At 40.7% G+C, this 22391-nt stretch overlaps 1 pseudogene; it reads left to right on the forward strand.

The window, feature by feature from the left end:
* Positions 16249-20820, forward strand: LOC100521191 (annotated as a pseudogene).

Below are 22391 nucleotides of genomic sequence, written 5' to 3' on the forward strand. Positions count from 1 at the left end.
AACGCCTCGAATTGTATACTTTAAGTGGATTCATTTTATGGTATATAAACTACATTTCAATGTTGTATGTAAGCCACATTTCAAGAAAGCTGAGGAAAAAACTATATGAAAAGGTATATTCCTTTCACTCAGTATTGTGCTGGAGCGCCAGCTTGTGCTGGCTTGCAAGGGCCAAGTCTGTGCATCTCTACAGGAAGCTCGAAATTGACCGTGATGGGAGGGTTTACCACAAGAAAAAGTGGCAGATTTACAAACCACGGTTCTTGCAGGATTTTTTGGTAGATAATTGGCTTCGCTGTCTATTGCTGTGTCTACCATACCTCTTCTCCACTCCTTGTAGATAACACATCTCACAGGTTTCTGGGTTTATTCTGCTTGTCTCTTTTTGTAAAAATCAGCAGAGATGGGGAGTGCCTGCTGTGGCGCAGTGGAAATGAATCTGACTAGTATCCATGAGGTTGCCGGTTTGATCCCTGGCCTTGCTCAGTAGGTTAAGGATCCAGCGTGGCCAAGAGCTGTAGTGTCGGTGGCAGACGTGGTTTGGATCCTGCGTTGCTGTGTCTCTGGCATAGGCCAGCAGCTGTAGCTTTGATTAGACCTCTAGCCTGGGAACTTCTATATGCCATGGGTGAGGCCCTAAAAAACAAACCCCCCAAAACCCAGAAGATATGTGTTTGTTTTCTTATTTCCTCTTTTTTTCTTATACATAAGGTATCATACTGCATATGCTTTTTTGCGCTTTTCTTTTATTCATTTAACAATATCCAGGGTAGCTCCCAATTCAGTCCATAGAAATTGCCTCCATTGTTTTTTCAGCCACGTAGTACTCCACTCTTTGTACTAGAGTTTTTTCAACACCATTTAAGTGGTTTCTAGTATTTTGCCATTAGACATAATTGCTATAGTAGATAACCCTGTGCCTATGTAGTTTTGTGTTGCTGGAGGTATCTTTTGAGCTTAAATTCTTAGAAATGGGATTGCCGGGCCAAAAGGTACATGTTAGATGTTACCAATGTCCCCTCCACAGGGCTGTGCTATTTTGTATAATGACCAGCAGTGTATGAAAGTGCCTGAATCATTGCCACTTTGCCAACCATGTATGTTGTTAAGCTTTTGAATTTTTGCCAATTTAATGAGTAAGGAATGGTATCTCAGTGTCATTTTAATTTGTATGTCTCATAATGAGTGAAGTTAACCTTTTTTTTTTTTTTCTTTTTAGGGCCGCACCTTTGACATATGGAGGTTCCCAGGACAGGGGTCAAATTGGAGCTACCACTGCCCACCTATACCACAGCTCACAGCAACACTGGATCCTTAACCCACTGAGAGAGGCCAGGGCTCGAACCCACAACCTCATGATTATGAGTCAGATTCGCTTCCACTGCACCACAAGGGAACTCCAACTATGTGTAAATGCTGATCTAGGCACCATGGAGAGGCAATTTTTTATATTAAAAACATATACAACACTTCAAACCAGTAACAGAAGTAGAGAACATATATAATGAAACTCCATGGACCCATCATCCAACTACAACTATCAACTCATTTCCATTTTTTTCACCTGTAACCATATCCTCCTCTCCCCATGGCTTTATAGCATCTCATTTGTATTTCAATGTAACTCTCCAAAGGATAAGAACTCTTCCCTGTAAGAACATAACTGTAACATAATTATCATGTCTTAAAAATTAACAATAATTGCTTCATATCAAATATTCATTAAGTTCAGATTTGCACATTTGGTTGTTTTTCAGTTTGTTCAAATCAAGATCCAAATAAGGCCCATATATTATAATTGATTGATGGGCCTTTCAAGTTTCTTTTCGTGTGTAGCTTCTCCCTTCTCTCTCTCTCTCTTTTTTCCTTTCAACTTACATATTGAAGAAACCAGATCATTTGGCCTATCATTTCCCGCATTAGAGATTTTGCTGATCGCATGCCTGTGGTATTATTTAAAATATTCCTCCATCCTCTGTGTTTTTTTAATTCAGATTTTATTTATTTATTTTTGCAAGACTTTTTTTTTTTTTTTTTTTTTCTTTTTAGGGCCGTACCTATGGCATATGGAGTTTCCCAAGCTAGGAGTCGAATTGGACCTACAGCTGCCGGCCTATGCCACAGCCACAGCAATGCTAGATCTGAGCCGCCTCTGCAACCTATACCAAAGCTTACTGCAATGCCAGATCCTTAACCCACTAATCAAGGCCAGGGATCGAACCCACAACCTCATAGTTCCTCGTCGGATTCATTTCCACTGTGCCACAACAGGAACTCCTATTTTTGCAAGGCTCTTTTCACATAGACATAAATATATGGTTGTCTCTCCCTTTGAGATTTCAGTAATCATGTTCAAGCTATTATTAGTTCTTCGGGGATTCAAAGTGGTGATATTTTAATTCTTTCATTTCTTCTTTATATATTAGCTGAAATATTTCTACAAAGAGAAACTTCTCATTACTTATTTGGTTATTCCTTTTTATAGTTGCCATAGAAAAGGCAGACTAAATAGTTGAAACAATTTCAACACAGAATTGGTTCCTAGCATGGGAAAAGCAGTTGTATCTGACATGGATCCTACCCTCAAGAAGCTTTCTATATGGTTGGGGGATAAGACATGTGGACAGAAGGGATAAGAGAGGAGTTCCCATTGAGGCTCAGTGGTTAATGACCCCAACTAGCATCCATGAGGTTGCAGGTTCGAACCCCGGCCTCACTCCGTGGGTTAAGTATCCGGCATTGCTGTGAGCTGTGGTGTAGGTCGCAGACATGGCTCAGATCCTACGTTGTGGCTGTGACATAGGCCAGCAGCTACAGCTCCGATTCGGCCCTTAGAATGGGAACCTCCATATGCCATGGGTGCGGCCCTCAAAAGACAAAAGACCAAATAAAATTTTTAAAATAAAAAGAAGTGATAAGAGAAACCAAGAGGTGTAAAGGATCCTGAACATGCCCAGAGGACTATAGTTCCTAAGAGGCAGAGCTGGCTGGGACTCTGGTTACTGGGCATCAGGGGGACCTTGAAAAGGTGGTGGCATTTCAGGTGAGCCTCCAAGGATGGAGTGGCAGAGAGTTCCCCAACATCAGTTCTTCCCTTCTTCTATGACAAGGCTTGTGGTCTTCCGGAAATAAGATAACTTTGTATTCTTCCTTTCAGTACCCTGTGGCTTATGGCAAGGTTCTGGTCTATGGACTAATAGGAGATTGTACCCTTAAAGAGAGGGGCAGGTCTTTTCCCTCCTCCTCCCCCATCCCACTGCTCACAAAGACGTGGTGGTGCGTCATCTTGGAATGAGAGGACCGGGAAGCCCCATAAAGATGGCAGAGCAACAAGACAGAAGGAAACCACTTCTTGGATGCCCACCTAGAAGCCACCACACCAGCCCTGGGTGCTCTGGGACTATGACAAGAACAAGAAATAAACCTCTTCTGCGGGAGTGGCCGCGGAGATGGGAGTGCCAGCTGGGGTCTCCCTGGAAGCATCTGGTGCCTGCTGGTGCTGGGGAACAGTGGGAAAGGGAATCCAATTCGAAGAGTGTAGGGACAGGAAAAGTGTAAGGCAAGGTAAATGTTTTCACATTGAGGAAGAGGAAAGAGTGATTAAAATATTCCTAAGTCTCTTAAGGGTAGGGTTAGGGGTATTTTTGAAAAGCATTGACTCTTCCTTTTCATTCCTGCAATTTTCTCAATGTGAGAATCAGGCTAAAGGTGTCTGTTGCATGAGCAGTCACAAGGCCCAAGGCATCATTCATGCACTTTAAAAAGTGAAGTGTTTTCTCACATATTTTCTGTATATTCTTGGAAATTATCTGATAGAAGCTCGCTCTTTCTTTCTTTCTTTCTTTCTTTCTTTCTTTCTTTCTTTCTTTCTTTCTTTCTTTCCTTTTTAGGGCTGAACCCAAGGCATGTGGAGGTTCCCAGGCTAGGGGTCTAATCGGAGCTATAGCTGCCGGTCTGCACCACAGCCACAGCAACTCGGGATCCTTAACCCACTGAGTGAGGCCAGGGATCAAACTCACATCCTCATGGATCCTAGTTGGGTTTGCTAACCACTGAGCCATGAAGGGAGCTCCTAGCATTCTTTTATTCTCATTTAAATTTGAAATTTGTCTGGAATTGGATTTTGTGGATCGTATGAGGTAAGAGCACTCTCCCGACTGTTTTAAAAACCATTATCTTATTGTTCTGCAGTGATAACTTTGTCACAGATCAAAGGCATGTGGCAATATCTACTAAAATTGAACACACACACACATCCTATGTTCCACTAAGCCTACTCCCAGATGTAACCCTAAGAGAAATGCATTCATCTGTGCATGAAAAGACAGATTTGAGAATGTTTATAGCAGCACTACTCAAAATAGCCCAATAGGCAGCAATATCGCATTGTAATCATCAAACTTGCTAAGAGACTAAAATTTAATGAGTGTGTGATAGAAATGCTAATTATTCCGCAAAGGCAATCATATTACAATACATAAATATATCAAGTTAACATGTTGTACACCTTAAATTTGTGGAATGGTATACATCAAATATATTTCAGACTTAAAAAAAGTTTAAAAAACCCCACCCTCTTGGATAGGCTTAATATGAAAACAACCCAAATGTCTATCGACGTAGAATAGATGAAGGAATGGCAGTATATTCGTGCAAGAAAATAGCATGCAGCCATGAAAACAAGTAGCCAAACCACGTACAATAGCTTTGATAAATCTCCCAAACATGTTTTTGAGTAAAAGTCACAAGTAAAATAATATAAACTATCTCATTCTATTTATATGAAGTTTAAAAATGGGCAAAATGAATCCACGGTGTTTGAAGGTTATCTTTGGGCGAAGAGTAGAGTTAGTAATTCGGGGGACACACAGAGGATTTCTGAGGTAATAGCAATGTTTTTTCTTTTCTTTTTCTTTTTTTCTTTGTCTTTTAGGGCCACACCTGAGGCATATGGAGGTTCCCAGGCTAGGGGTCTAATCGGAGCTGTAGCTGCCGGCCTACACCAGAGCCACAGCAATGGCAGATCTGAGCTGCATCTGCGACCTACACCACAGCTCATGGCAGCATTGGATCCTTAACCCACTGAGCGAGGCCAGGGATCGAACCCAAAACCTCATGGTTCCTAGTTGGATTCGTTTCTGCTGCACCACGATGGGAACTCCAGTAATGTTCTATTTCTTAATCTGAGTGGTGGTTACTTTGTGGTAATTCTTTGAACTGCATAATGTTTGCATTTTTTTTTTCCTTTTTCAGCTGTCCCCACAGCATATGGAAGTTCCCAGGCCAGGGATGGAATCCGAGCTGGAGTTGCAATCTATGCCACAGTTGCAGCAATGGTGGATCCTTAACCCACTGTGCCACAGTGGGAACTCCAATGTTTGCCCTTTTTTTGGTATGTGTATTATGTAACAATGGAAAGTTTATTTTAAAAAAGAATTTTGTTGTTATGCTATATGCTAAAGGAAGAAAGACTGAAGAGAGGCATGATAAAGTTAAGACAGATCCTACCTGGAGGTCACCTTCTTTTGGTTTCAAAGTAGCTGTTGCATTTCTCCAGTAAAACACCAACACATATAATTGATATACATGCAAAGCAATGTTTGATATTTGATATAAGATGGTAGATGGAAGAGGAAGACAAAACTAGTAGTCAGATTTCAGCAAATCTCAAATAGCACTGACCATAGAATGCGCCATTATTTAAGTAAAACATTTATAGGGAAAAATGCTGCTAATTAAATGCGAAACCTTAACAGTGGGCCTGGGTGACACAGGCATTGGTCCTATCAGCTCCTCATTGCTTTGAGATTTCTTTGATTTATTCCAACAGATCTGGCAATTTGTCCTCGCTTTACTTGCCTTATTTGCTTGGCATCTGTTATTAGGATTGTCATTGCTGTTGCAGATACGTCAAGTACAAAATGGCACACAATTTCACCTCGTCGTGGGCTTTTTTCTTTGGTTTTCTAAAGCTCTTGGTGAGTCTTTACCAGAGAATCAGAATTTTGGCATTTCCTCCAATGTGAAATGTTTGCTTTATTACCACCAATTTGCCCCTGCTGCTCTGTTTCTCTGCCTTTCTGTGACTATAATACCCTTTCGTTTCAATGAGCCATCTTTTAAAAGGCATTTTTAAGCATCAGTTAAACTCATCGGCAGTGATGCCAATAGGAGAGCTAAGGCCAAGTTCACACATGTGAAGGCAGGGACACAGCTGCTGCCTGGCCAGCAGGGATTGTAAGAGGATTCTCGGCTTCAGAGATGTTAAAATGTGAAAAAATGTGCATCTTTGAATTGATGAATCAGTGTGTTGAAGGAAAAGGCAGAGTCAGAAAATTACTATTTACAGAATTAGAGGAAGTCTCACATACTTGCATAATTTGGGCTGAAAATAAGAAGTGATGTATTTCAAGGGCCCAGAAGAAAATCAGGGAAAAGGTCAAAAGAAAATAACATGGTTTGCCTAAAATAAATACACCATACTTATGGAGGCTGCTATGCATTAACTGGCTGTAGAGAAACATCACTGGTCTCCTTCTCCCCTTGGGAGGCAGGTGATACGATCACTTAGAGCAGTGGAGTGCAGGTGAATGTTCAGCAACAGGCTTTCCAGAAAAATACGCATATATAAGTTTATTAAAATTTTTACTGATGTAAAGAATCTGTAGCAGTTTACAAATACTATTAAATATACTACTCTTTGTTTTGTAGTTACGTATATAGTACCATGTAACTAATTAGCCAATTGATTCCCCCAGAATGCTAACTTTTTAGGGGCATACCTGTGGCACATGGAGGTTCCCAGGCTGGGGGTTGAATTGGAGCCGTAGCAGCCAGCCTATGCCACAGCAACAGCAACGCTGAATCCTTAACCCACTGAGCGAGGCCAGGGATTGAGCCTCCATCCTCATGGATACTAGTCAGGTTCATTACCACTGAGCCACAATGGGAACTCCCAGAATGCTTTTGTTGATTTTTCCTGAACTCGGTATCCATTGCCAACTTATGCTAACAGTTGTCAAATGAATACAGTTCTGACATGAATGTTGGTTGGTATTTTTGTTTTCATTAATAAACAAGAGCAAAGTGAAACAGCAAAGACAGATGTTGGAAATTCACTGGTTTGTCAATGACATAAGTGTCTTCCTCACTGAGCCAGATAATAGTCTTTTAATACTGAAAGAAGTTTTCCTCAATGTTTTTGTGTTATGAAAAATGTAACAGCTGTGGACACAGCACACTTTCAAGTTTAGTCTATGTTACTAACATTTTACCTCCACCTTCTTAAGTCTAGACAATCAGCAAAATGATAAATCAAGTCCTAAACTGTATCACCTGCCAATTGCTATGTTGTAAATACTCCCATCATGGTCAATTTCAACCTATCAATGTGCTCTTGCTGAATGTGAAGTTGCAAAGAGATGCAAGATGCAGGGTAGCACAATATTATTTAGTATTTCCACCCCACAGATACAAGAGATGCAAATAATCTTAAGAGCTTAGGCATTAGTCAAAGGTAGTGACGATAATTAGGAAGTGATCAATTCTGAGTATTTATTATCTCATTTTAAATATAATTTATTTAATTGTATGTTTGTATAACTGAATTTTTTTTCCATGGCCGCACCTGCAGCATATGGAAGTTCCCAGGCTAGGGGGTCGAATGGGAGCTGCAGCTGCCAGCCTATGCCACAGTCACAGCAACACCAGATCCAAGCTGCATCTATGACCTACGCCACAACTTGCGGCAACACCGTTTACTTACCCACTGAGCAAGGCCAGGAATTGAATCTGTATCCTCATGGATATTATAGTGGGTTATTGACCCACTGAGCCACAGCAGGAACTCCTAACTTAAGTTTTTTTTTTTTTTTTTTTTTTTTTTGTCTTTTTGCCATTTCTTGGGCCGCTCCTGCGGCATATGGAGGTTCCCAGGCTAGGGGTCGAATCGGAGCTGTAGCCACCGGCCTACGCCAGAGCCACAGCAACGCAGGATCCGAGCCGCGTCTGCAACCTACACCACAGCTCACGGCAACGCCGGATCGTTAACCCACTGAGCAAGGGCAGGGACCGAACCCGCGACCTCATGGTTCCTAGTCGGATTCGTTAACCACTGCACCACGACGGGAACTCCTAACTTAAGTTTTAATAATGGCTGTGCTGGAGTTCCTATCGTGGCTCCACGGAAAAGAATCTGACTAGTATCCATGAGGACAAAGAGTCGATCTCTGTTTTTGAATTTTATATAAAGGAAGTAATCAACTCCATCTACTTAGTGCCTTGCTTCTGTGTCTGACCCAGTGGTTGTGAGAGTCATTCATGTTGTTTCATGTAGGGCTAGTTCATTTTCATTGCTGCAGAGTAGTCCTTTCTGTGAATATACAGCATTTAACTTGTTCATTCTAGGGGTGAAGGACATTTGACTATGGTAAACATTGCTTTTGTGAACGTTTTCCCATAATGCATCCTGGTGCACACGACCCTGAGTTTCTCTAAGGTACATCTCTGAGGGTGAACTTGGAAGCACATGGAATGTGGCCATCTTTAGTGTGACTGGATAATTCCATTCTGCTTTGCAAAGTGTGCCCATTAGTGGTGTAAGAAAGTTCCCCTTGGGAGTTCCCGTCGTGGCGCAGTGGTAAATGAATCCGACTAGGAACCATGAGGTTGCGGGTTCGGTCCCTGCGCTTGCTCAGTGGGTTAACGATCCGGCGATGCCGTGAGCTGTGGTGTAGGTCGCAGACGCGGCTCGGATCCCGCGTTGCTGTGGCTCTGGCGTAGGCCGGAGACTACAGCTCCGATTTGACCCCTAGCCTGGGAACCTCCATGTGCCGCGAAATAGCACAAAAAATAGCAAAAAAAAAAAAAAAGAAAAAGAAAGTTCCCCTTGAACTAGTCAATATCCTGGGATAAGCCATAATGGAAGAGACTATACAAAAGAATGTACATATGTGTGTAACTGAGTCACTTGACTATACAGAGAAAGTAACACAAGGTTGTGAATCAACTCTACTTCAATTAAAAAAATAAATTAAAAACAGAAAGTTCTCCTTGCCCCAACATTTGGCATTGTCAGATTTAAAATTTTTTTGTCCATCTGGTAAGCAGTTCATTGTCGTTTGATTTGAATTTTTCATCACTAATAAGGTTTAACGCCTCTTTGTATGTTTGTTGGTGATTTAGATTTCTTTTCATGTCAAGGACTTAAGTTTTTTGCCCAGGTTCTAATGGTGGTTTTACTCTTGACTGCAGGAGTTCTTAATCTTAGACCTGTGTCAGTTATATGTGTTTCAAATATGTTACCTCCCCAACCTTTTCTCTTTTCACTTTCTTTATGGTATCATTTGGAAAATAGACTCTCAGGATTGGATTTATCTTTTTCTTTACAGACAGTGCTTTTTGTGTCTTGTGTAAGAAATCCCTCTTTTCCCTGAGGTTATGAAGTTATTTTGCAGTATTATATTCAAAGCTTTTTATCATTTTGGCTTTCACATTTAGATCTTTATTTCACATGAAAGTAGAAGTCTAATTTCATTATTTTCCATGTGATTACCCAATTTCAGCACCATTTATTAAAAGTCTGTCATTTTCCCCATTGATCTGCAATGCCACCTCTGGCCCTACATCAAGGGTTTAGATATGTGGGGGTCTGGTTCTGGGATTTCCATTCTGTTCCATTGATTTTTTTCATCTAACTCTGTGGCAACACCATATACATTTTTCCATTTCAGTTTTCCTTTTGTCATTCATTTAATACATTTATTTGGAAGGCCTGATAGACCCTCTTTTAGGTACGGCAGATAAAGCGGTGAATAGAGCAGACATAAAATCCCTGACCTCCCAGAGTTTATGTTCTACTGGGAGAGTCACAATCAACAAGAAAAATAAATTAAATAAACAGTATGTTAGATAATATTTGCTAAGGGGAAAAATTAAGCAGGGAAGGGGAATAGGCAGTGTTGGGTGGCGCAGAAATTTTGGATGGGATGAGCAGGGAAGGTGTCATTGAAGAGGAGACACCTGAGTTTCTATCTAAAGGCAATAAGGGAGCGCCCTGTGGCTATCGGGAGGAAGAGAAAAGAAGGCTGATCCAGGCAGAAGGATCAGCAAGTGCAAAAGCCCTGAGACGGGACTGTGCGTGATGTGTCTGAGTAACGGGTGAGACCAGGGAGAGCGTGTGCTGTGGGTGATGCTCGAAGGAGATGATGTCAGAGAATTAACCCAGGCCAGTCATGAGGGGGCTTGTAACTCATAATGTAGGTGTTGGCTTTTATTGCTATTAGAGGGTTTTGAGTGGAGTAACTTGATCTGATGTCTCTTTGAAAGGATCCTTCTGGATGTTGACTTGAGAAGAGACGGAAGGAGGGCCAGGGTAGAAACCAGGAGATTAGCTAAGAGGCTGTTGAAACAAGTCAGGTGGAAGATAATGATGACTTGGACCAGAGGTGGCTGTGGTGACAGAGGTCAGATTCTGGATCTGCTGATGGGTCAGATGTGAAGTTTGAAAGACAGTAGTTGAAGAGGACTCCAGAGTTTCCTCTTGGGAACATTTTCCACAAAGGCACGAAGTTTTCACCATTTGATGAGCATTACCATACAGAGAATGCTGACAAACAGAGAAGAGGAGCTTCAGCACGATGTTAAGGGCTGGGCCAAACTCATCTGCCACCATTTCTTTCAATGAAAGTCAGAAAAGACTTCCGTAGCTCCTGTTGTGGCTCAGCAGGTTAAGAACCCGACTAGTATCCACGAGGATGTGGGTTCAATCCCTGGCCTCGCTCAGTGGGTTAAGGATCTGGCGTTGCCACAGGCTGCAGTGTAGGTTGAAGATGTGGCTCAGATCCAACTGAGGATCTGAGCTGTGGAGTAGGCTGGCAGCTGCAGCTCTGACTTGGGAACCTCCATATGTCACAGGTGCAACCTTAAAAAATAAATAAATAAAAATAAAACTTCTTGGAGGAGGCTGAATCCAAGCTAGTTTTTCCGAAGGACAAATGAGAATTTGCCAGATGGAATTTCACGTTGTGATTCAGTGGTGACGACCCTGAATAGTATCCATGAGGATGCAGATTTGATCCCTGGCCTTGCCCAGTGGGTTAAGGATCCGGCATTGCTGTGAGCTGTGGTGTAGGTCACAGAAGTGGCTCGGATCCTGAGTTGCTGTGGCTGTGGCATAGGCTGGCAGATGCAGCTCCAATTTGACCCATAGCCTGGGTACCTCCATATGCAGTGGGTACGCCCTCCCCCCCAAAAGAAAGAAAAGAAAAAAAAGAATTTGCCAGATGAATCCTGGGCTTTTCAAGTATAAGAACAGCATGGGTAAAGGAAGAGTGAAAAAAGCATAGAGTAGACAATCCCAAACTTTCTCAGTTTACTGCATCCTTGATGTCTTGGTGATCTTTCCTGGCATCCTGAGGCCAAAAGTAATGCCTAACAATTCCATTATTGACTAATTAGGTCCAAACAACTTCACAACTACTTATGTCCTAACAACTTAAGTGGCTGCTTGAAAAAATAATACATTTAAATGGGAAGAAAATATTTTCATTTTATTCATGAATAACCACAATGGAACTTGTGCCCCCGTGGAACACTACACAATCCCTCAGATAGTGGAATCGGATTGGACAGCACCACTGTACCTTCCCATTCCACCCTGATTTTTCACATGACGTCTGTCTTGTTACAGCAACTCTTGGAAGCTTAACTTAGCACAGAGATAATGTCACTGAAAAGAATACTTATCATCTAGTGCTGAAATTGTGAATTATCTCCAATTAGTAGTTGGTACAGTGTGTAATAGATGTTAATTATTCCGGTGTTTCCTTTGAAAAGTTAAAGTATCTTCCAAAGCCCCTGGGAGTTAAGTGTTCTGGAGTGCCTGGGTTCATAGACTGGAAGCTGCAGGTGTTGGACATTTGGGGGAACTAAAAGCATTTCAGTGCTGTTAGGAGATAATACGTTTGTGCAGGCGGAAGTGAGCAGATATGAGGTTAAACTGTTAGGCAGCAGTCCACTTAGCCAAGGTATCATCTGTCACATTAAGTTTTATCTGGCTCAACAGGGCACCAGGAATGCGTAGTCTTAGTCTCTGGAGATGCACATTATAGCGGGAGAGATAGACTAAGAAACATATGTAACTGCAATACCTTGTGATTTTTTTTCTCTAACAAAAATGTATAATAAATGATTGGTTTTGATGTGGGAGGAAATTAGAGACGGCTTCGTAAAGCATTGAACATGTAGGTTGATCCTTCAGGAATGAATAGTTGACTAGGGAACAAAGACAGTCAGCTACACAAACAAATGAACAGGTCCGGTGGTATATTCACGAACTGCACAGGACTCGGGTGGCTGGGGCCAGCAAATTAACACGGCAGGAGCTGAGAATGAAAACATCTTCTGGGGCCTAACGGTGAAGAGCTTTACTTCACAGCTCAATCAACACTGTGGGATTTCTGATTTATTCTGAGAACTATACGGAGGCATCAAAGATTTTTAAGAGGTGAATTATTTGATGAGTTTTGTGTTTTAGAAAGACACATCTGGCAGCATGAAGATGGACTAAATAGCGAGAGATGGGAGGTAGGAATACTAGCTTGGAAGGTGGTTGTATTAGTCAGTTGCTGCTGCAGTAATGCTATATAACAAACCTCTCTAAGAGGTTCACTCATGGGTCTGTGGATTGGCTGCAACGCAGCTGAGGCAGGCTAGATTTCAGGCTCCAGGCTGCAGGGTGCATCTAAATTCATCCCATGTGCTTCTATTAGCCTTAAACCAGAGACTACTTAGGGGCATGCTCTTCTCATGGTAGCTCTCAGTGCAAGAGACCATGCCAGATGGTATACAGGCATGTGTCAAGCCTCTGCCTGGATTCTGTCTGCAAACTTACTATTGAAAGGAGCAAGTTACATAGTTAAATCCAAAGTCACTGGGGCTGGGAAATATGTTCTACCTACTCTAAGACATTGCCAGGTCCCAGGGCTGGGGAGGAAAGCAAGAATTAACAATACTCATGTCCTATTAGCGGCAAGAGATGATGAGGGCAATGACTGTGAAAAGGAGGGTAATAGAGTCAAAGGCATTAGGGGCGAAAGATCCCAGGACTTACGGTCCACTTAGAAGTGAGGTGAGTATTCCATGTTCCTGGATTGGAAAAATCAATATTGTGAAAATGGCCATACTACCCAAAGCAATCTACAGATTCAATGCAATCCCTATCAAATTACCCATGACATTTTTCAAAGAACTAGAACAAACAATCCAAACATTTATATGGAACCACAAAAGACCCAGAATCGCCAAAGCAATCCTGAGAAACAAAAACCAAGCAGGAGGCATAACTCTCCCAGACTTCAAGAAATACTACAAAGCCACAGTCATCAAAACAGTGTGGTACTGGTATCAAAACAGACAGACAGACCAATGGAACAGAATAGAGAATCCGGAAATAAACCCTGACACCTATGGTCAATTAATCTTTGACAAGGGAGGCAAGAACATAAAATGGGAAAAGGAAAGTCTATTCAACAAGCATTGCTGGGAAACCTGGACAGCTGCATGAAAAGCAATGAAACTAGAACACACCCTCACACCATGCACAAAAATAAACTCCAAATGGCTGAAAGACTTAAATATACGACAGGACACCATCAAACTCCTAGAAGAAAACATAGGCAAAACACTCTCTGACATCAACATCATGAATATTTTCTCAGGTCAGTCTCCCAAAGCAATAGAAATTAGAGCAAAAATAAACCCATGGGACCTCATCAAACTGAAAAGCTTTTGCACAGCAAAGGAAACCCAAAAGAAAACAAAAAGACGACTTACAGAATGGGAGAAAATAGTTTCAAATGATGCAACTGACAAGGGCTTAATCTCTAGAATATATAAGCAACTTATACAACTCAACAGCAAAAAAACCAATCAATCAATGGAAAAATGGGCAAAAGACCTGAATAGACATTTCTCCAAAGAAGATATACAGATGGCCAACAAACACATGAAAAAATGCTCAACATCGCTGATTATAAGAGAAATGCAAATCAAAACTACCATGAGATACCACCTCACACCAGTCAGAATGGCCATCATTAATAAATCCACAAATAACAAGTGCTGGAGGGGCTGTGGAGAAAAGGGAACCCTCCTGCACTGCTGGTGGGAATGTAAACTGGTACAGCCACTATGGAGAACAGTTTGGAGATACCTTAGAAATCTATACATAGAACTTCCATATGACCCTGCAATCCCACTCTTGGGCATCTATCCGGACAAAGCTCTACTTAAAAGGGACACATGCACCCGCATGTTCATTGCAGCACTATTCACAATAGCCAGGACATGGAAACAACCCAAATGTCCATCGACAGATGATTGGATTCGGAAGATGTGGTATATATACACAATGGAATACTACTCAGCCATAAAAAAGGATGACATAATGCCATTTGCAGCAACATGGATGGAACTAGAGAATCTCCTACTGAGTGAAATGAGCCAGAAAGACAAAGACAAATACCATATGATATCACTTATAACTGGAATCTAATATCCAGCACAAATGAACATCTCCTCAGAAAAGAAAATCATGGACTTGGAGAAGAGACTTGTGGTTGCCTGATGGGAGGGGGAGGGAGTGGAAGGGATCGGGAGCTTGGGCTTATCAGACACAACCTAGAATAGATTTACAAGGAGATCCTGCTGAATAGCATTGAGAACTATGTCTAGATACTCATGTTGCAACAGAAGAAAGGGTGGGGGAAAAACTGTAACTGCAATGTATACATCTAAGGATAACCTGACCCCCTTGCTGTACAGTGGGAAAAAAAAAAAAAAAAAGAAGTGAGGTGAGTGAAGAGGATGCGGTTGGCATCTTGAGCAGGTGGACAATGAACTAATGTTTTCACATTGCTGAGGTGTGAGGCACCACTCTACATACTTATGTGCTCAGATTAATATAACCTTTTCCTAACAACCCCATGAGACAGCAACTATCATTATCTCCATTTAACAGATAGGGAAACCAAAGCCCAGTAGTTACATAACTTGTCCAAGATCAAAAGGCATGATGATGCTTGAACTTGAATCCCTGAGAGCTGGCTCTCCAGTCTGCATGTGGACCACTGTGAGGACCGCCTCTCATTCTGCCTATCAAAGAGTGTACCTATGGAGTTCCCGTTGTGGCTCAGCGGGTTAAGAATCTGACGAGTGTCCATGAGGATGTGCGTTCAATCGATGGCCTCGATCAGTGAGTTAAGGATCTGGCGTTGCTGTGAGCTGTGGCATCAGCTTACAAATGCAGCTCAGATCCCGTGTTGCTGTGGCTGTGGCATAGGTGGTAGCTGCAGCTCTGATTCAACCCTTAGCCTGGGGACTTCCATATGCCACAGGTGTGGCCCTAAAAAAAAAAAAAAAAAGAAAAAGAAAGAGTGCACTTACTACATATAATGCATAGCAGTGCCATCATTGGAGTTCCAGATGCTGATCTTCTTTTTTGTCTTTTTAGGGCCGTACCCACGGCATATGGAGGTTCCCAGGCTAGGGGTCCAATCAGAGCTGTAGCCACTGACCTACACCACAGCCACAGCCATAGCAATGCCAGATCCAAGCCACATCTATGACTTACACCACAGCTCACAGCAATGCGGGATCCTTAGCCCACTGAGTGAGGCAGGGATGGAACCTGCGTCCTCATGGATATTAGTCAGGTTTGTTTCGGCTGAGCCACAGTGGGAACTCCCCAGATGCTGATCTTGAGGCCTGAGGTATGCTCGTGTAGATGCAGTTTGACCAAATTAATTGGTAAGTTATTTGCCAAGCTACACTAAAAGTTAAGATAAGCCAAAAGTAAGGTAAACCAAAAGTAGGATAGTCCAAAATCCACAGGCTAACGCCTGAGGCATAATGTCGCAGGGGATTTCACACTGGCTGCAGTGCAAAGGAAGACGAGGATGAGTGATATCTTCCACATCACCAATATTTCTGCAGGACTTGCCAGTGTGGGAGGAGATTAGGAGTAATCTCAGAGATAAAATCTCCAGACTGGAGTCTGCTGGCATCACAGAAAGCTAAGGAATTAAATCCTGTTTCCACCGAAGGGAACAGTAAATTTAGAGGAAGCAATAACGTCTGGAATGAGGGATGGAAGATTAAATAAACTATTATTGGGTCAAAAGGTAGAAGTGAAGCAGAACATCCAAAGAGAGAAAGTACTTCTGCCAGATTTTCATCAGGTAACCCCAGATGACTTCTAAAGTCAAGGTGAGGAAAGGGACAGAACCAGAGGGTCAGAGGCTCTCAGGGTAGGAAGGGGCACTGTCCTCCTTCACACTTTAAACATTTGTGTACACCAGGCATTCTTTTGTTAAAAACACAATCATGTGTATTATTATTTAGCCATGCCCACAGCATGTGGAGGTTCCTGGGCCAGGGATTGAGCCAAAGAAGCAACCTGAGCCACAGCAGTGACAACACCAGATCCTTAAAGCTCTGAGCCACCAGGGGACTCCTATACCAGGCATTCTTAACTGGGGGTTCAAGGACACGTTTCACAGTAGAATGTAAAGATATGCATCAATGTGTGTGTGTGCATTAGAATGTAAAGATGTGCATTAGCATGTGTATGTGCATCAGTGTGTGCATTAGAATGTAAAGATGTGTGTGTGTGTGTGTGTGTGTGTATCTGTGAATTTATCTGGGAAAGAAAAAAGATCCATAGGTTTCATCACATTTTCAAAAGGCTCCTTGATCCTAAAAATGTCCACAATAGCTGTTCTTAAAGTTCATCCTTGAACAAACACTTTGGCTCCTTTCCTCAGGGGTGGTTGATTAGAACATCCTTCCTCATACTGATCTGGAATCTATCCTCTAGAAACTCCTACCCCTGGTCTTGGTTTTGCTCCCTGGAGCAACACTGGGTAAGTCTAATCCTCTTTCATCTTTCTAAATGGAAACTCATTTCTCAGTGTATTGAATTTTTTTTTTCTCATATGAGCTTAGTTGTTAAAGGAAATCCTTGGCATTTTTGATGGCTTCAAAGATTGTCATGAAGTCAGCAAATATTCTCATATTTTGAAAAGTCTGTAGGTTTAGCTACCTGGACCTTAAAAGTAACAGATGTTACTACTTTAACCTCATGTTTAACCCTGAGGCTAAATTTCCATGTTTGCTAAAATACTGGAGAAAAGATACAGAACTCTGTCCCTTCTCACTGTATGGAAAATAATGACTAATGATAGCTTCAAAGGTCTGATTTTCAGGCGAAGGGGTTTAAATAAGGAGGACATAGGAATTCCTGCTGTGGTACAGTGGGTTAATATTCTGACTGCAGCATCTTAGGTCACCTTGGAGGCACAGGTTTGATCCCTGACCCAGCTGAGAGGGTTAAAGGATCCAGCATTGCTGCAGCTGCAGCTTGGATTCAATCCCTGGCTCAGGAACTTCCATATGCCATGAGTATGGCCATTAAAAAATAACAAACAAATAAACATATAAATAAATAAAGAGGACACACATCCTGATTGTAAAAACAATAGAGCTCCCAAAATGCAAAATAAAAACTATTTACAAAGGCAAGGAAGAAGAGAGCTTTCCTGTCATAGAACTAAATTTTTAAAAAACTGTAACCTCAAACTTCTCTAACTTATTTACACATTTATTATAAATTATCCTATATATAGCCTTTATAACTCTACTTTAACCATTTTTGTGGATTTCTCTTCCTTTTTCTTTACAATCATTTTGATTTAGTTACCATATTGGAAATCAGTTCTCTGTCTCTTCATCCAGTATGGGGACTGCTCCAATTGAAAACAACTTCTAGGTCAGTTATCTGGAGCACCCTGAGCAGGTAATCACTAAATGTTTGTTGATACAAGATGAGAAGTAAATGCTCACTCATTCAGTGAGTATGTATTGAAAACCTACTGTGTACAATGCACACAAAGTCCAAGTGGTCAAAGAACTTACAGTTTAAGTTTGTACCCAAGTTAAGGCAAATACTTAAACTTATACAGTGACAAAATAACACAACAAAGAATTACAGCTAGCAAGGCAACAATGTAGATAAAATGGACTCATGAAATATATTCTAATGAATCAAGATAAGGCAGAAAAAAAGAAGAAACAAAGAACAGAAAGAACAAATATGAAACAAAACAATGTTAGATTTAATCTCAACCATATCAATAATCACATAAACTATAAATTGTCTAACCACCCCAATTGAAAAACAGAACTTGTTAGATGGCAGGGCGGGGGGAGACTCAACTATATATTGCCCAAAAGAAACTCATTTTAAATATAAAGACATAAGTATGTTAAAATATAAATTTTTTAAATGTAAAAAGAAATAACATGCCAATAGTTGTGTGTATTAGATAAAGCGACTTTCAGAGCAAAAAAATGTTACCAGGGATGAAGAATTCATCTTACAACAATAATGGAGCCAATTCACCAAGCGGACATAACAATCCTAAACATTAATGTACCTAAAAACAGAATCCCCAAATGCATGAAGCAAACACTCATAGAATGGCAAGAGGAAACAGACTAATCTGCAATTATATTCAGAGATTTCACCATCCCTCTCTCAATAACTGATAGAAGAAGCAAAATGAAAATCAGAGAAGATACAGAGTAATATAGTATACCTGAACATCACTATCAATCAGCTCAACGTAACTGACACAGAAAGCTCCCTCCAACAGCGGAGAACACACTCTTCTCAAGTGCAAATGGACCATTTACCAAGATAAGTCATATTCTGAGCCATAAAAAAAGTTTCCAAAATTTTTAAAGGAGTCAAGTCATACAAATCATGTTCCCTGAACACAATGCAAGAAAATTAGAACTTGATAACAGAAAAATACCTGGAAAATCCTTAAATATTTGAAAACTAGATAATACACTTCTGAATAATGCATGAGGCGAGGAAGAAATCAAAAGGGAAATTAGAAAGTTTATTTAACTGAATTAAAATGAAAGTCCCACATATCAAAATTTGTACAAGACTGCTAAAGCAGTACTTAGAAATTTATAACAACAAATGTCTGTTTTAGAAAAGGCGATGGCCTCAAATCAACGACCTCAGCTTCTACTTTAAGAAAGTGGGGGGTAGGGAGAACAAAAGAAACAAAGCAAGCAGAATAAAGGAAATAATAAAGATCATAGTGGAAATCAATGTATAGAACATAGAAAATCAATAGGGAAAAATCAATGAAAACAAAAACTGGTTCGTTGGGAATATCAATAAAAATGATAAACTTTTAGCCAGACTAATCAGGAAAAAAGAGAATGAGAGAGAGAGAAAGATGAAAATTACCAATCTCAGGAATGAGAAAGTTGGCATCACTATTGATTCTATGGATAGTAAAAGAATAATATGGGAGTATTATGAACAATCTTATGGCTATAAATCCAATTACTTAGATAAAATGGTAATTCCTTGAAAGACATGGCTACGAAAGTTCACTCAAGAAGAAATAAAAAATCTGAATAGCCCTAATATTAAAGAAATTAAAATTGTAGATAAAAACTTTCCCACAAAGAAAACTCCAGGCCCAGATGATTTCACTAGGCAAGTCTACCAAATATTTGAGGAAGAAATAATATAAATTTTACACAAACTCCTCCAGAAAATTGAAGAGGAAGGACTACTTCCTAACCTGTAAGAGATCAATATTACTCTAATGCCAGAAACAGACAAGGTTTTTAAAGAAAACTACAAACCAAAACACTTCATGAACACAGATGCAAATTTTTCTTTTTTTTTGTCAAGCCTGCACCATGTGGAAGTTCCTGGGTCAGGGACTGAACTTACAGCAGCGACCCAAGCCACAAGAGTGACAAGGCTGGATCCTCAATCCTCTGTGCCACAAGGGAACTCCATACAATTTCTAACAAAATGTTAATAAATCAAATTCAACAATATTTGATAGCATGCCATGATTGATACATTGTCCTAGGTTGGTTTAACATTTGAAAATCAGTCAATATAATTCACCATATTAACAAACTAAAGAGAGAAACCAGGGCAGTGCTGACGCAGAGGAGGAGATCAAAGGACCCCAGGAAGATCCAATGGAGGGCTTCCAGGTGACCCTGATGGACAAGGGTGACCAGTACAACTGGGCAGCAGCCATCTTTGGGCCTCCCAACAACTACTACGTGGGTAGCTACTTCAAGGCTGCCTCATGTTCCCCACTGACTACCCTTACCCTCTGCTGGCCTTTTGGTGTCTGACCCAGAGGTGGCACCCCAACATCTATGCAACTGGGAACTTGTGCATCTCCATTCTCCACCCACTGTGTGAGGAGCTGCCCTCAGAGCCGTGGAACCCCACCCAGAACATAGGGACCATCTTCCTAAATATCATCTCCCTCCTCAACAAACCCAACATCTTCTCCCCAAAGAATCTGGACACCTCTGCGAAGTACAGGAAGTGGAAAGAGCAAAGGCAAGGACTGGGAGTACATGGACATCATCTGGAAGCACGTCCTGGGGACCAAGGTGGAGGTGGAGTGGGACACCATGAAGGTGCCCCCCATGCTGGCCAGAGTATGTGAAAAGACAAAGGACCCCGCACTGGACGAGGGCTTAGACTTTTCTAGGACATTACCATGAGGACGGCAAGGCCAGGCCAACAGCTGCTTCCAGGATGAGCTCCAGATGACTGCCTCTCTTATTGGCTGGAGCCAGAGACTTGGGATCCCAGCTCAAGTGGAAAGAGTAAATTAGGGTCACTCTTGGCTTTGCTTTGGTTTGTGTGGCATCTAAATTAAGTGACTTTATGAGAAACCAAAAAAAAAAAAAAAAGACAAGAAAAGAAAGGAAAGAAAAAGAAAAATCATATGCAGAAAACAGACTGACAAAATTTAACACTCATCTCTGAAAAAAATTCTTGGGGAAGTGGGAAGAGACCTTCCTCAATGTAATAAGGAATATCTAGTAAAACCTACAGCTAACATCACACATAATGAAGAAAGATTGAATGTGTTCCCCCTAAGATGAAGAAGATATTTGCTCTTACCACCTCTATTCCACATTGTACTAGAGGGTCTAGCCAGTGCAATAAGGCAAGAAAAAGGAATAAAATGCATTTAGATTGGAAAAGAAGAAACACAACTGTGTTTATTTTCCAAGGACATAATTGTCTGTAGAAAATCTGATGGAATCTACAAAAAAATCTATGAGAGCTAGTAAGTGAATTTAGCAAAGTTGCAGCATATACGATCAATATATAAAATTAATTGTACTTCTATGTAGTACCAATGAATAATCAGACTTTAATATAATTAAACACTAATTAAAATATGAAATACTTAGGAATAAATTCCAGAAAGGTGGATAAGACTTCTATCCTGAAAACTCCAGACCATTGTTGACAAAAATTATAGAGAACTGAAATAAATGGAATGATACACTGCATTGCAGTTAAGATGTCAAATTTTCTCCAAATTGATCTATAGTCAATGCAATCTTGAGCAAAAGCCCAGGGGGATTTTTTTGCAGAATTTGACAAGCTAATTCTAAAATTCACATGGAAAAATGCAAAGGACCTAGAATAGCAAAATCGATACTGAAAAAAGAAGAGCAAGTCAGAGGGCTTATACTATCTGACTTCAAGATTTATTATAAAGCTAGAGTAATCAAGACAGTGAGGTATTAGTGTTAAGATAGACAAAAAGATCAATGAAACAGAATAGAGAGTCCAGAATTAGACCCTTAAGACACCTGATTAATTGATTTCTGACAAATGTGCAAGGGTAGTCAGATAGTGCAGGAATAATTAGATATCCACATTAAAAAAAAAAAGGAACTTATATACAACTCCAAAAGCATGATCCATAGAAGAGTGAAAAAAATAAATCAGACATCATAAAAATTTCTGCTTTTTAAGAGACATTAAGAGAATAAAAACAACTCTCAAAACTGTATAATAAACAACCCAACTTAAAAAAATAGGCCAAAAAACCTGAAGCCACTTCATCCAAGAGCATTTCTTAATGACAAGCCCAATGCTCAATATCTTTAGTCATTAGGGAAATTCCAATCAAAACAACGAGATTACACTATTTATCTGTTAGAATGGCTAAAATGAAAGACCGACTATACCTAGTGCTGTCAAGAATGTGGAGCCACTGAAATTCTCACATACTGCTAGTAGGAATGTACAATGACACAGCCACTTTGGAAAGCAGTTTGGCCCTTTCTTAGTATGTTAAATATATATCTATAATAAGACTCAGTCATTCCATTCTTAGATATTTATACCCAAGAGAAATGAGAGCATATGTCTGCACAAAGACTTGCACACAAACACTCATAACAACTTTATTTTTAATGGCAAAAAACTGGAAATAATCTAAATGTCATCAACAGGTGAC

The sequence above is a fragment of the Sus scrofa genome, chromosome 5 (assembly GCF_000003025.6).
Source record: "Sus scrofa isolate TJ Tabasco breed Duroc chromosome 5, Sscrofa11.1, whole genome shotgun sequence".
NCBI classification, from domain to species: domain Eukaryota; kingdom Metazoa; phylum Chordata; class Mammalia; order Artiodactyla; family Suidae; genus Sus; species Sus scrofa.